Here is a 7,029-nt window from a genome sequence, read left to right as displayed (position 1 = left end):
GAACATTTAGGACAGATTCTGGTATGCAGTAAACACGTAAATATTAACTGCTATTATTATCATCATTATTACTAATTTTAAGGAGCACAGAACTAAAAAGTGAACTAGTCAGGGTTTAGACACAGGTCTGTTTGGGTCCAAAGACTGTCAGCTTGTTCATGTCAAAGTTCTTCCTGCTATGCCCATGTGCCCTGAGGCTAAAGAATAAAGTTAAAGTCCTTTTCAACTTTTTATGCCCTCAGGGATATGAATCCTTTATTAAATGATTTTAGTTTAAAATGCATGACCAACACCTTCTGCATACATTCTGGAGATTTAAAGGCTCCAGAAGCATTAGTATGAGTGAGATAAAACTCTGAAATTATTTTAGTGTTTCTGGATTCTTAGCTGTAGAATTGCTGGGTCAAAAGGCAATTCTATTTGTAGTTTTTTGAGAAATTCCATCCTGTTTTCCACAATGGCTGCACCAGTCTGCATTCCCACCAACAATGAATTAGGTTTCTCTTTTCTACACAACATTGCCAGCACTTGTTGTTTGTTGATTTATTAATTATGGCCATTCTGAGCGGTGAGAAGTGGTATCTCATTTTGGTTTTAATTTGCATCTCTCTGATGACTAGTGATGCTGAGCCTCCTTTCATTTGTCTCTGGGCCCTCTGTATGTCTCCCTTGGAGAAGTGTGTTCAGGTCCTTTACCCACTTTTTAATTGGATTGTTTGTCTTCCTGGAGTCATGTGAGTTCTTTCTTTATGTTGGAGATCTAACCCTTGTCTGAGCTGTCATTGGCAAATATATTTTCCCAGTTCAGTTGGTTCCCTTTTCATTTTGCTTATGTTATCTTTAGCCATGCAGAAGATTTTTATTTTGATGAAGTCCTGTTTGTTTATTCTTTCTTTTATATCCCTTGCTCTAGGGGACATATCTGAAACACCAATTCAAAAGAACCTATGCACCCCAATGTTCATAGCAGCACAATTTACAATAGCCAAGTGATGGAAGCCACCTAGGTGCCCATCAGTAAATGGGTGGATTCAAAAACTGTGGTACATTTACACAATGAAATTCTGTGCAGCAGAAAGAAAGAAAGAGCTCCTACCCTTTTCAATGGCATGGATGGAACTGGAGAACATTATGATAAGTGAAGTAAGCCAGGCGGTGAAAGACAAATGCCATATGATCTCACCTATAAGTGGAACTTAATCAACAAAACAAACAAGAGAGAAAAATAGAACCAGATACATGAAAATAAAGAACAAACTGGCAGTAACCAGAGGGGAAGGGGGCAAGGGATAATGGGAGAAAATAAGGGAAGGTCTATCAAGGAACATGTGTAAAGGACACATGGATAAAGCCAAAGTGGGGTAGGATTGAGGGTGGGAAGTGGGGCTGGGTGGGGCTGGGGAAAGTGGTGGTAGAAAAATGGAGACAACTATATTTGAACAATAATAAAAAATAAAAAAGATAAAATGCATGACTAGTATGTCATACTTTCTGGAGGTTGACAGTTGGAGAGACATTAGCATAAAGAGATAAAATTCTATTCCTATAGAGGACACAGTAAAAATCGTGGGTCCTATCACAAAGGTTGCTCTGGGGTGATTCACTATGCCTGTGATATTACTGGTATTTGCCTACTAGGGTTTGGCCTGTCTACACCAATCCTCATGATTAGAAAGAACCAAATCAGCCTGAGCACACTTGTTCCAGCACATGAAGGTTTCATAAAGTTGTAGGAGTACATTTCTTCCTCCCCAACCACCTTCCTCCTTCCTCTGTTCCTCAGAAATGAATGGGCCCCACACTGGCCAGGAAGAAAGCAGAGGTGAGAGGTAGATAAGAAAGGTGTTATGTCTGGCATGACTGGTTTAAGCTAAAAGTTGGGCCTAAATAGCCATTTAGGGTAAATTTTTTATATCTTTTGGGTCTAACCTGCTGTGTCGGCATTCATATGATACCATATAATTAATTAAGCAAGAGAGTTTGTGAGATGCATTCCCTGAAGTTATTATTATTTTAATTTTGCTAAATTCAGTGCAACCCAACAAATTCATTCCAGGCTTCCGACTATGACATCAGATTATATTATGTGGCTATAAATTTGTATATGACAAGGCCAGCTCTCCCCAGGTGTTCCAAGCCTTGTTCAAGTACAAACAAATAAGTACCTGTAAGGTTAAGTTCTATGACCATGCAAGCAGCAGAAATGGCCCAGGTGATTTGCTAGGCTGGTGGTGGTAGGGGTGTAAGTTCTCAAGGAAAGCTATCTCTGAAGAGAATAGAGGGCATCGCTGCGTGGAAAAGAGGAAATGAACATGTCAAACAAAGGGCAGAGCAAACACCTGGCTTATTCAACTGGCTGACCTAAAAATGGTAGCGTGGCAGTATCCAAATGTTCTATAAGATTAACACCTTACAGCAGCAGCCCTATGAGGTGGGTTCTGCTGCTCTTTCCCTTCTATGGATTAGAAAACCAATTTACCTTATGACAAGACTAAAACAAGGCTAGCTACCTCCAAAGAAAGAATTATTAGTCGTTAAAATTAACTATTCTCTACGCCACCTCTCTAGGTTGGCTGTCCTCAACCAGGGCTAGCTATTGGAATAACCTGGGAGATTTCCAGAACTATACTGATCCTGACCCTTCTCCCAGAGAGTGATTTAGTGCCTCTTCTTGGTAAATGGCTCTACTATTTGGCCAGTTGCTCAAACTTGAGCTTGAGAATAATTTGTGGCACTTTATTTTCCATACCCAATTCATCTCCAGATTCTCTCAGCTGTCCACTGCAAATTAATCTCAAACTCTCACTTGTGTGTCTGCTTCCACTTTTAGCATCCAGATCCAAACTCCCCAAACAAACTGACCTTACAACTTCTCTTCTAGCCCCTTTCTAACCCACCCTCCAATCACAGCTGCTGTGATTGGCTCAAAGTCCTCTGACGGTCCCAAGCTGCCCTCGGAATCCAGCCCAAACCTTTATCATGGTTTATAGGACTCTGCATGGCTAAGCCCCTGCCTATTCACATCACACCACCCTTCCTCTTGTCTAGCTGCCCAGATGTTCCTTTACTTCCTTCAGTGCGACAAATTCTTTTCTACCTCAGGGTCTTCCCACGTGCTGCTGTTCTTTCTGTGGCTATCACTCTTAACATGCCCGAGTTCTCTGGTCTCAGACCTCCCCTGACTTTCTTTGATAAAATATACCTTCTATCATTCTCTTTTTAGGGCATGCTGATCTTTTCTTTGGTTATACAATTTGTTGATGTGTTTTTATGTCGTTATTTATTAAAATCCCAACACAAGCTTGAAATCTCCATGAGAGCAGGGGTTGCACCTGTTGTATTCACCATTGTATACCTCACACCCAGCCTGGTGGATAGCCCAGAGCAGATGCACTGCATAGTTATAGTGAATAAAAGATGAACAGAAGAGATACACAATTTCACAAGATCAGGCATGAGGTCATTGGCTTTGGCAAGGAGGTCATTTATGACATACACTTGGCTGTTTTCAGTTGAGTGATGGAGAAGAAATCAGACAGAGTGAATCCTGAAACTGAATGAGAAAGCAAAGAGGAAATAAGGGTAATGGCATGTGAAGGAGACAATAACAATGACTATGTTCCAGACTTTGATCTTGATGCTAAGCTTTCATTTTTTTATGATTACAGCAATCTTTTAAGGTTGTCGTCTCTCCATGTTTAGGATAAGGTAGAGTCTCAGGGAGACTGAGTAATGTGTTGGGGTCACATATGTACAAAAGAGCAAGACCAGACCCAGGCCTGACTTCGGAGCCCTGATTCCTAACCAGGAAAACAGTGGCTCCTGAGTGTGCAGAGGAATCATGGCAGTGGGCAGCTCATCAAAACCGCTACCATCAAGAGATCGAAATTAAACAGGTGCGCGTGAGGGTACAGGGTACAGGAACCTTCTGTTTTAACAAGCACTTCCAGTGATTCTGAGACAGGTAGACCCAGGGGTCTGCTTTGGGGAGCATCACTCCATGCAGGGCTTCATAAGAGAGGACATTTCAGGTCCGTTGTAGCATCTGATCTAAGCCTCAGGGCCCCTAGGACTCCACTGCGTCTGTTATTGATGAGAATATTTTCTCCAGCGTTTACGGTGATTGTACAAGATAACTTGTGGAGTGCTAACACATACTCTAGAGGTGTATAGTAAATGTTGGCTTCCCCTCTCTCTCCTGGACTTTCTTTTTAAGAACTTCCACTAGGTCAGGAATAAGAGAACAGCTAATAATTTTAAGTTACCTTCATTTCTGAGACAGTGTTATTTGTTTCCCTGATATTATCCCCATTTTGTTGATAGGGAAACAGAGACACAGGACTGCTAAGTAACTGGTCCCAAGGTGACAGCTACCAAATGGCAGCCCTCTTAACCTCCAAGCTGTTAGTGAAGAAATTAGATTTGGAAGTGAGTCGGTAGTAAATGGTTGAATCAAATTTCAAATGCAGCTGTCTTTCTGTTAAAATATATCACAATCTTCTCTCTTCCTTTTATTTGTTGATTTTTGTCTTTGACTCCTTTTCATTGTATATCATTGTGCTTTTATTGTAAATACCAAGTTCTCTTTAGGAGACCACATAGTATTGAAATCAAATAAATATAGTCAATGTATCAGGCAATGGGTGGACCATAACCCCTGTTATAGAGAGCAGTGGTGTTCAGATACTTAGAAACTGCAAATTGAAGCTGTGAGAACTCTGAAAGTCGCATGGACCCAGAGAAAGGGAAGCCTCTACTCAGAGGGCCGGGAGGAGTTGCTCCTGGTACCTGGCCCCCACTGGGGAAAAAGTGAGCAAGGGTTCTAGAACCTGCCTCATGCATTTCCCTTGCCAGTCTTATTCCCATTCTGCACTTGGGGGTGGCTTTCCCCAGCTTTTCTTGGGCTGCGTTTTTATCACACAGAAGCCTGTGACTCCACATTCCTCTGTCTGTGGCTTTCCTTTTAGAGTGTGGACACATACAACCAGCCCTGAGTTGAGGCCTTGGCTGATATGTTAGCTAAAAGCTACATGTCTGTCTGGCTTGCCTTAGGTAAGACCTCATGAAGTGCCCAGGATTTTTTTCATGTGATGTTTTGATGCCTTAGTTCTTCTGTTGGTGCTTTTACTTTTAAGATTCTACTTTCTTTGCTCTGACATGTTTCTCAGTGGTCCAGTTTTTAACTGCCCTCTTTTCAAAACCTGTTTCTATAGCACATTAAAATTATGTATGTTCCTATTGCTCTTTTTTATCATGAATGACAATTAATCTGACTACCTGAAAATAGACTCCATTCTATTTTCCAAATTTATATTCATTTGGTAAGCTACTCAGGGATCTCCAGAGAAACAGAACCAAACAGAACACAATGTATGTGTGTGTGTGTGTGTGTGTGTGTGTGTGTGTGTGTACTCTCTACATCACTTTTTTTCTGAGGCTTATATAAATACACATAAAGATATTTATTTTGAGAAAATGGCTCATGTGAGGTTTAGTATGTCAAAAATCTGATGGGAAATGTCAGAAAGCTAGACTCTATAAAAAGTTGCAGTCTGAGTCCAAAGGCAGTCTGAAGGCGGAGTTCCTTTCAGGCGAGGTCAGCTTATTCTCTTTAGACCTTCAACTGATTGTATGAGGCCCACCCACATTAAAAAAGACAGTCTCCTTTACTCAAAGTCCATTGATTCAAATGTAAATCTCATCCAAGCACATGTTCACAGAAACATCAAGAATAATGTTTGACCAAATACTTGAGCACTGTAGTCCAATCAAGTTGACAGATAAAATTAACCATCATGCTAACTGCTTTTCAAATTGGACTCTGTAGAACAGTATTGATGGGCTGGTGGGAGAAAAAATAAAGAGGAGGAGTAGGTCAGTGGTTAAATATATTTCTGACATGCCACTCCCCTATTGCCCTTCTGTCTTGGGGTGTCATATTTTACATTCATTTGTTAAAGACTTTGAAAATTCCCGAGGACAAGGAAACTGCTTCCTGTGTGTAGGGGCTGCCCAGGAAGGCAGGGCAGCCCTGTGTGCATCTTTGCTCATCAGCCTCCACCTCCACCGGCACATTAGTAGGAAGTGCAGCTGGGCTTGCTCCCTACAAATCTCAGACCCTGAACCCTGGTTCTCATATCTAAATCACACAGAAATGCATGCGTAAGTACTAAAAATATATGAAAACAACTAATGCCGTAAAATAGGACAACCATTTTCTGTTCAGCTGTCCGTGAGATTTCAAATAACTCCAGGCAGAGTGGTTAAGGCACCCGTGTGGTGGTGAGGTTGAGGGATCAGGGACAGCGCTTGGCCAGTTAGACCACAGTTCTCTCCCTTGATAGCTCCTTTCCACGTCACTCTCACCGCTCTGCCCCATGCCATTTAACCTCCTTCTTGTACTACTTCATGCTCCTTCTCTGTTCCTAAGGGAGCTCCAATCAAAACCAAAATGCATTATACCATGGAAATAGCAAGCTTTCATTGCTTGCATGTAATGCTGTGTTCCTTTCGCATTTTATGGCTATGGCTTTCTCACCCTGTGCTGTGCACCATCAGTATTCTCTCTCCTTAATTACACCACCCACAGGCTGGCATTATGTTGTGCATATGAAGTGGTGATAAAAGATATTGTTAGTGGTGTATACACATATGCTTATCTAAGTTAACTGAGTTTGAAGATATATGAACTGGAGGAATCCAGACTCTACCTCCTTGAACTACTGGCTCAGGTTAGATCCATGACTTTGGCACTTTTTCCCATGAAGGACTTTCAGAAGAGACAGTTGGCTGCATATTCTTTCATTCCTGCCTTCCCCTCCACTTCAGGGAGGAGAAATAGAGGCAGCATTCGCTTGGTCTAACACAGCCTCTGCGACCCCTTCAGCAGTAACTTCCCTGCTGGGGCTGACCCATCTGTGCTTACTTGTTTCTTCTCCCCATCCAGTGGCTGTCCTGTCCCGAACTCAAGGTGACTTCTCTGAATGCAGAGGACATGGCTGTCATCTTGTGAGGAAACTTCTTTCCCAG

The sequence above is a fragment of the Artibeus jamaicensis genome, unplaced genomic scaffold, assembly GCF_021234435.1.
Source record: "Artibeus jamaicensis isolate MK-2021 breed Jamaican fruit bat unplaced genomic scaffold, CSHL_Jam_final contig_233, whole genome shotgun sequence".
Classification (NCBI taxonomy): Eukaryota; Metazoa; Chordata; class Mammalia; order Chiroptera; family Phyllostomidae; genus Artibeus; species Artibeus jamaicensis.
The sequence above is the reverse complement of the archived record's forward strand: the minus strand, read 5'-3'. Positions refer to the sequence as shown.